The sequence below is a fragment of the Chiloscyllium plagiosum genome, chromosome 9 (genome assembly GCF_004010195.1).
Source record: "Chiloscyllium plagiosum isolate BGI_BamShark_2017 chromosome 9, ASM401019v2, whole genome shotgun sequence".
In the NCBI taxonomy this organism is placed as follows: domain Eukaryota; kingdom Metazoa; phylum Chordata; class Chondrichthyes; order Orectolobiformes; family Hemiscylliidae; genus Chiloscyllium; species Chiloscyllium plagiosum.
In genome coordinates this window covers 103,619,773-103,628,293 of record NC_057718.1, presented here as the reverse complement: position 1 = coordinate 103,628,293, position 8,521 = coordinate 103,619,773, and positions in this window count along the sequence as shown.

The window sequence follows — 8,521 nt, the reverse complement described above, 5'->3', positions numbered from 1 at the left end:
CAATGTAGATGCTGCTGTATTATTTCAGTTTTCAGTTCATTTTAAGTACCCCATGTGCTGATGAATGTTAGTGTGTAATGAACAGGGACTGCTGTTTATTCAATACTTCACCACAAAGGCAAAGCCATGGTGAGGGCACCAAGGCTAGATTTTCATCATCCCACACTGCACCCATCATGACTGGCCCAGTTTCCTGCTTCATATATAATTGAGCCGATAGAGGTGCATAATATGCTAAAGAGGGAGCAGATTTATAACAAAGCTGAGGAGAAATGGTTTAGCTTGTTCGGCTGTACAGCTGGTTTATGATAGAGAGTTGACGCTAACAGTGAGGGTTCATAATCCTGCCTCAGCTGAGGTTACCATGATAATCCTACCTTCTTGATATTGCCTTTCACCAGAAGTGTGGTGCTCCTCAGGTTAAACTCACTTAATGAGAGAGTAGGACTATGATGACTTTATCTCTTCACATCTATAATCTTGTACACACTTACTAACAAGTGAAAACACTGGACTGCATTCATATGAAAACTCCCATTTTCTTCCATTGTTAATTAGTAACATGAGGGTTTTAAAAAGTAGTTAACTCGTCTGGGAGCCATGAGCTTTGAGTGATTTCACAGTCAGGAGTAGTCCGCTGGTTACAAGCGGGATCCATTCCTGAGTAAGTCGATTTGTCCTCAAATGGGAACACCATGCAGTATAGTATAAAATATCCATCCCGTGGAAGCAAATTTTCACCTGTCAGATCCTTAAAATTAACATTAATATGTTTGTAGGTTGGACATTTATATTTTGTCAACACCTGTATATTGAACCAGATTTAACTGGATGGTAATTGTATTTTAAATTGTTAAAGATCTCGAATTCTCCACATTCTTCTAGATTTTGCTTTATTTGTCATTGGAAGGAAGGAAAGAAATATAGTTTTTTGAAGTGCAAAAGCTAAAAATACATTTTTTTCAACAATCACAAGGTTAATAGAAAAATCTGTAGCTGGAACGTGGTTCTAAGTTCAGTACAGATCCAGTTGCAAAGCTCTTACAGATAAATGATATTATAGGGGTCAGTCAGGATTTTCAAATGAAGTGCATGCTTTTAACTGATATTTTGTTAATTTATAATGAATCTAACATTGTGTATTCAGAAATAACAAAAGGCTGTGCACAATCGCTATTGCAAAAACACGGCAAATTGTGAGGAGGACAATTTGTAATTGGAATTTTACTCTGCACTGCTGTCATTGCAGCCCTCATAACAATGTTGTCAGCAAGTCACCTTTACAGTGCGTGCTTGGGGATTAGTTAGCTTAACTGGCTGGTTTACAATGTAAAGTAATGCTAACAGCATGGGTTCAAGCCCCACACTGGCTGAAGTTACAATGAAGGACTCTCTTTTTCAACCTTTCCCCATACCCAAGGCATGGTGACCCTCAGTTTAAACCAACCTGAAATAACACCACAAAGTCCAGTATCCCGTCACCAAGTCACCTTTTATTTACATGAGCATAGTACATGATACCGAACCAGCTCTCAGAGTGAACAGAACCCCTGATGCTCTTGTTTATATCTTTCAGCCAGAGCTCCCTAATTGGACCAGGTTAACTGCCCCAATCAGGGAACTCATACTTTATGAGATCCCCACCTGGCTGACTTCATTCCAATTACTACACAGTTGTCTCTCTCTCTCTCTCTCTTTACTGACAGAGCAGCTCTATGGTCTAGTAAGGGCAATAGCAATTTTAGTAGCTATCATGTGAATATCAATCCCATCCTTCACTGCACAGCGCAATAGAGAGATGGAGAAGGTTAAAGTGGGAGATATTTTGTAATCAACCCATTCAGAGATGTTATTCCCCAACACTGGAGCAAGCGGCACTTGAGCCAAATACAGAGGAAATTCCTGGGTTCAGGAACCAGGCAACTGAAGACATTGTTGTCAAAAGTGAATTGAATCATTCTAATCTGGGGAAACACATGAGGAAAGGAACTTGTGATGCAATGGCTAACATCCCAATCCCTGCTTCCAAAAGTCTGGGTTCAAGTTCCACTCCAGGACCTGTTAGTGATGGAAAATTATACAGTGCAGAGGAGAACCTTTGGCCAATCAGGACTGCACCAACAAAATGATTAAATCCCACTTTCTAGCAATTGTCCCATTGTCATAAATGTTATGGCATTCGTTTGAAGCTTGTGAGGTTGCCTGTGTCCACTCCTGTCCTAGTGGGTTATAATGTAACTAAACAAGTTGACAGTCAGTTTGTAAATCCTTTCAATGTCCCTTATACCAGGCAGTAAGAACGGGAGAGTCTCCTGGTCAGTCATCCTGCCGAAGGCCATGACAAACCACGATTGAGCTTCTCCCAGAAGCATGGATCAATCCAATCGAAACCTATGTCTCAATCCTGAGGAACAAGGAGAGGAGATGACAAGAACATGAGGTCAAAATTGAAGAAGCACCGATAACTCAGAGGGGCATAGGACTGAAGGAGCTTACAGAGATGAGGGCAATATCCTGGATAAGTTTGAAAAGAAAAATAAGAAGTTTAAAATTGAGCATCTCATTTGCCTAATGTGCTCAGTGGATTTCAATCTAGCTTCCTTTTTAATCAAAACCAATTCATTTTATTTACTTATTTATTTAATTGTAGCTGTTCTTAGATTTATTTTCCCTGAAAGTATGTGGTGATTATGGTATTACATTATATAAATCCATGACAATGCATTGTTCAGTCAAGGTTTATTGCTGCTTTCTTTCTCATGAGGGACTCCTGTTTTTGTTTTAACCACACGTTTAATTTCAGTGTATTGTAGTCATCACATATTTAATTGTCTAAACTTTCATTTATATCTTGCAAGCCCCAAGAAGTACGTCTGTGCACAGAACAGAGGTTGGGGGTTAAATAGAACATTCTTTAAAATTAATGGCAAAGTCGTGCAAGTGATGAATTTAGACAGCTATGGAGATATTCCTGATGAAAGATTTTTGCCTTTTGTTGATTTTCCTGCTCCACAGATGCTGCCTGACCTGTTGTGCTTTTCCAGCACCACTCTAGTCTTCACTCTGATGTCCAGCATCTGCAGTACCCACCTCCACCTAGCTATGGAGATAAGACTGGAGTATGGAACAAGCTGGGTAGCTCTTTTGGGAGCTGATATAAACATGAGGGGCAGAATAGTCTCCTTTTGTACTGTAAAATTCTATGATTCTACTTCAGACATTCATCACTGCTCTCTTTGAAATGGTTGACACTTAAGAAAGATTCCACTTTTGACTATTAGTAATGTTTTTTCAGAGGAGGTGTGTGTCGCTGGCTGAGCCAGCATTTATTGCCCATCTCCAGTTGTCCAGGAGAAGCTGGTGGTGAGCAGCAGTTCTTGGAGAGTAGGGCGCCCACAGTGCTGATAGAGAAGGAGTTCCAGGATTTTGATGCAGCGATACGGATGGAAGCGAGATAGAGTTCCTGTACCCATCCAGTCAAGTGGGGAGTATTCCTTAACACTCCTGACTTGTGCTTTGTGGATGTGGACAGGTTTTGGAACTTACTTGCTGCAGTATTTCTGAATACTGAAGAAGGGCTTATGCCCGAAACGTCGATTCTCCTGTTCTTTTGATGCTGCCTGGCCTGCAGCGCTTTTCCAGCAACACTGTTTTAAGCTCTGATCTCCAGCATTTGCAGTCCTCACTTTCTCCTCCTTGCTGCAGTATCCCAAGTGTCTGAGCTGCTATTATAGTCCCTATGTTTATATGGCTGATCCCAGTTCAGTCTCTGGTCAATGGTAACTTCGAAAATGTTGATAATAATAATGAAGTGGCAAATGTAAGTACAACGAATGTGTTTACAACTTTGCTAAACTAACAAAAGCAATGAAAGTATTGGATAAGTCCCCTGCAAGGGAGGGAGAATCTTTGAAATAAAATAATCTGCTTCCTCGGCATCTCACTTGTTGAATGTGGTTTGTGGTTCAACCAAGTAAACCACAAACTAATCTTTACTCACTTCCCGGAACTCCACTCGATAATGGAGGTGTGAGCATTGAAAACCTGGTACCACTGTGCATGTACTCAGAAGAAACAGTCCGATCAGAATGTGTTTTAGATTGACACATAATGAGTCAAAGAGGAAAGCAGAGGTCCTGCGGAAGACTCAGAGGAGAAAAGATCAATCTCACAGTGATGCCGTTTGCAGTTCAATAGCTTGTTAACACTGAGTCCACAAATTGTCAACTGCAGTGAGAAGGTGCCTACCACCTGTGGAACCCAGGCTCTTGAACTTATCAATATTTTACACACCACCATTGGGCTGATCCCCTCCATCCCCATCCTCAAACAGAGGAATGAAACCCCCTCCATAAACTGGCTCCCTGGTACCTCCTTTTTTGATCAAGCTTTTCTTGACTTGACCTAAGGACTCCTTGTATGGCTTGATGCCAAATTCTGTCTGATAATTATACCTGGGCGAATCCACCCGGGACTATACTAACATTTTACCAAAGGTACTGTGCAAATATACATCTTTGCTGTTGACCTGAGATTTTTTCTTAAAAAAAAGGAAAATTAAACTGGAATCTCTAATTTTGAAGAAATACAATAGATACTCCGAAACGATTTACAAGGATGTTGCCAGGGTTGGAGGATCTGAGCTACAGGGAGAGGCTGAACAGGCTGGGGCTGTTTTCCCTGGAGCGTCGGAGGCTGAGGGGTGACCTTATAGAGGTTTACAAAATTATGAGGGGTATGGATAGGATAAATAGACAAAGTCGTTTCCCTGGGGTTGGGGAGTCCAGAACCAGAGGGCATAGGTTTAGGGTGAGAGGGGAAAGGTATAAAAGAGACCTAAGGGGCAACGTTTTCACACAGAGGGTGGTACGTGTATGGAATGAGCTGTCAGAGGATGTGGTGGAGGGTGGTACAATTGCAACATTTAAGAGGCATTTGGATGGGTATATGAATAGGAAGGGTTTGGAGAGATATGGGCTGGGTGCTGGCAGGTGGGACTAGATTGGGTTGCGATATCTGGTCGGCACGGATGGGTTGGACTGAAGGGTCTGTTTCCATGCTCTATGACTCTATGACTCTATATCAAAGAGCTTTAGAGATACGCTTGCCTAGGCTACTGGTAATTCTCAGAATCCGTCCGAAGTTATCACTGCATCAAGAGAGCATCCGTGTAAGGCTTGCACTAGATTATTAAAAGAATCTGTAGATAGCTGATTGTTCTACCTGCCTTGCAAAAGTACTAGTACATTCATGATTACAGTATGCACCTCCACCATACTTGTTCCCCATTCCTGAAGAAGGGCTAATGCCCGAAACGTCGATTCTCCTGTTCCCTGGATGCTGCCTGACCTGCTGCGCTTTTCCAGCAACACATTTCCATCTCTGATCTCCAGCATCTGCAGACCTCACTTTCCCCTCTTCACACTACCAGAGTCACTAACTTCCTTCAAGTCAACTTGCAATTCAAATCTCTGACACTTGCCTCTTGCATCAAAAGTCCTCAGCAACAAGACTGAAGCAAATTAAAATTAATAGCTAATTTTTGATGCTGGTCTTAAGAAGTTGAAATGTTATATTCTTTTTGTTCAAACGACTTACTCTATTGTGGATGAATGAATTGAGTCGTTTTTTTCCTCCACGTCAGTTTTTTTATGACAAATTTAGTTACCTTGAAGAATGTCCCACAACTATTAAAGTGAGGTTATATCCTTAGGGAAGTTAACACTTAATCAGTTAAATAGGGGTATTAAAGTCCCATTTACACAGCAGCGACTAATTCAGTTGGTGTATTGAGTTTGCAGCTGTTCCTTATTAAATGCGCTGTGTAAATGCCTCAAGTTTGTTTACTCTTGCTGCAGTAGAAGGGGACACCTCATGCTACCAGTTTTAAAACAGCTGCAAATCACACAGATCTAAATCAGACTCAGAAAGAAACTGATTCATATCCCCTCGCTGGTTCCCACCCTCACTAGCGGTGCAGACTATACACTGTGCAGTAATGCTATATTAGTGCTGACTGTGCTCTCGGTAAGAGTGTTTCTGTCAACAGGACAAACAACAGCTTCCAGCTTGACCAAAAGATTTGAAATTAATTTTGTTGATGCGAGGGAGCAGTAATTGTATCAAGAAGTAAGAATTTGGGGAAAAAAATTGTCCATCAGCATGCAGGGGTTTGGTTTCGCTAAGCATCGACTGGGTTTAGAACTTGACGGTGCTAACTCTCAAGTCAGCTATTTAAATATGCCCAGCCTTGTTTCTAAATTGAGAATTGAGCGCCATAAATATGGTCACTGGGTGACTTGAACAACAACCGCAACCTGTATGTGTATACAGTATCACCTTGAGCACAGGGAAAGGCCCTTGGGCGGAGCGATCCGTCAGATAAAATTTGACACTGAACTCCATAAACAGACATTGGGACAGGTGTGTCAGGGGGTGGCTTTTAAACAGCATCTTCAAGGAGGGGAGAGAGGTGGAGAGGTTTTTGGAGGAAATTCCACAGCGAATCCAAACACGTGGCCACAAGATACAAAGCAAGGGTACACAAGAGGTTAGGATTGGAAGGAAGCCATACTGTAATGTTGTGTGGGGCTGGAAGAGATTACAGAGATGGGAAAGACTGAGGCTATGAAAAGGGTGGAATTTGCGAATAGTGCCGTTGCTGGACCAGGAGCCAATATCGGACAGCGAGCACAGCGGGGAGTAACAGATCAATGTGAAATAATACAGGCCCGGGGGAGGGGCGGGGTGGGAGATGGGAGGCTAGGGAGGAGAGGAGATGTCAAAGGCAAAGGTGATGGTTTCGGCAGCAGATCAACTGAGATGGGAGCAGATTCGGGAGATTATACAGAAGGGATTAGAGTGGCGCTGGAAAAGCACAGCAATTCAGGTAGCTTCCGAGGAGCATGAAAATCGACGTTTCGGGCAAAAGCCCTTCATCAGCCCTTACCTAGATTATACAGAAGGGCTGTCGGTAATCTTGGTGGTTGTACAGACCTGGGAAATTACAGAAAGAGACCTTTTCATGCAGTACCCGAGATGTGATATAAGTAAACAAAATCCTGTTTTATTTGAGATGGAATTACTTCTTAGTTGGTAAATGGAGAGGTTTTAGAAAAATGCATGTTGCCTGAGGGAAGTAAAGCCTCTGATTTTACCTTGCAAGTTTGAAAAGAGTCCCTGGCGGGGGCTAGGTTCATAGCAAACCTGAAAAACCAGCAAGGACTGGCTGGAATTAGATTGGACTGCATTGTGAAGAGGGACATTGTCATTGCTGCTTAGGTCCCGGCTATCTCATCTTGGTAGCAAATACATTTCTTCACACCTACACACATGCCTCTCTCTCTCTCTCTCTCCCTCTGATCAATTAACAGGAGGTCCGGAGGTGTGAGACTCACCCTTACATTTCACAAATGGCCCTGTCCTGTTCGCTAGCAGCTCCGATCCCAGTGAATTACAATAGCTACATTCAGTTTTCACCTCGAGGTGAAAATTCGAGTGTTGCAGGCAGCAGATGGGGCTGGTACCTGAAGAATGGGATCGCACTAATCCTTGGCTTTTTCACACTGCTTTAATGCCAATCACACACCTGAAATTATAGCTTCTGTGGCAAATGCCCTGTTTTCCCCCTTCGCCTGTTATGATTCGATTGGAGGATTGTTAATGCGCTGCACTTTCTTGTTTTCTGAGTAGATCAAAGGAACTGCTGTCGCAAAACAACTTGCAAAGCCACGAATTCTCAGCTGCAGTCAAAGTAGCAAAGTTCTTTGGCGGAGAAGTGAGAATTGATTCAAGACCACAATGTACAGGAAAGGTTTGTTACGGGATTGTTACAGTAGAGGAGGGTTTTGTCAGTGCCAGTTTCTCTGAATGAACATCTCACACATTGCATGTTGCAGCGAGAGAGCGACTTTTCAAAGTCTCAGTCTCTAAAGTTTCCACCACACTCCCCGGCAGACGCTGACCTTATATGCGCCACGTATTTTTCATCTACCCCTTTCGCTTCTTTCACTGATTTATTTAAATCGGCGCCCTCTCGGACTCAAACCTTCCGTCAGTTGGAACAATCTCTCCCTCCCAACTCTATCCAGACATCTCATGATTTTGAACCCCTCACTGAAGTCTCCCCTGCGCCTGAAAACAAGCAATGCTGGAGATCACAGACAGTATCTGGATTAGAGTGGTGCTTTTCCAGCATCTGCAGTCATTGTTTTTACTTAGTTGATCACAGGCAGTATCCAGGGATAAAAATCCCACAACACCAGGTTACAGTCCAACAGGTTTATTTGGAAGCACTAGCTTTCAGAGCGCTGCTCCTTCATCAGGTGAGTGCCGCTGTCACCACCACCTCCGACCCCATCAGCGCCACTCACCTGCATTCTGCTGACACGCCCCCCACACACCCCACTGTCACTATCCCCACCCCCCAGAACCCTGAGGGAAACACTACCCCTGCTCATGACTCCACCCCCATTCCCCCCACCATCACACCCACTCCAGTTACAGGTTCCGCCCCCCCTCC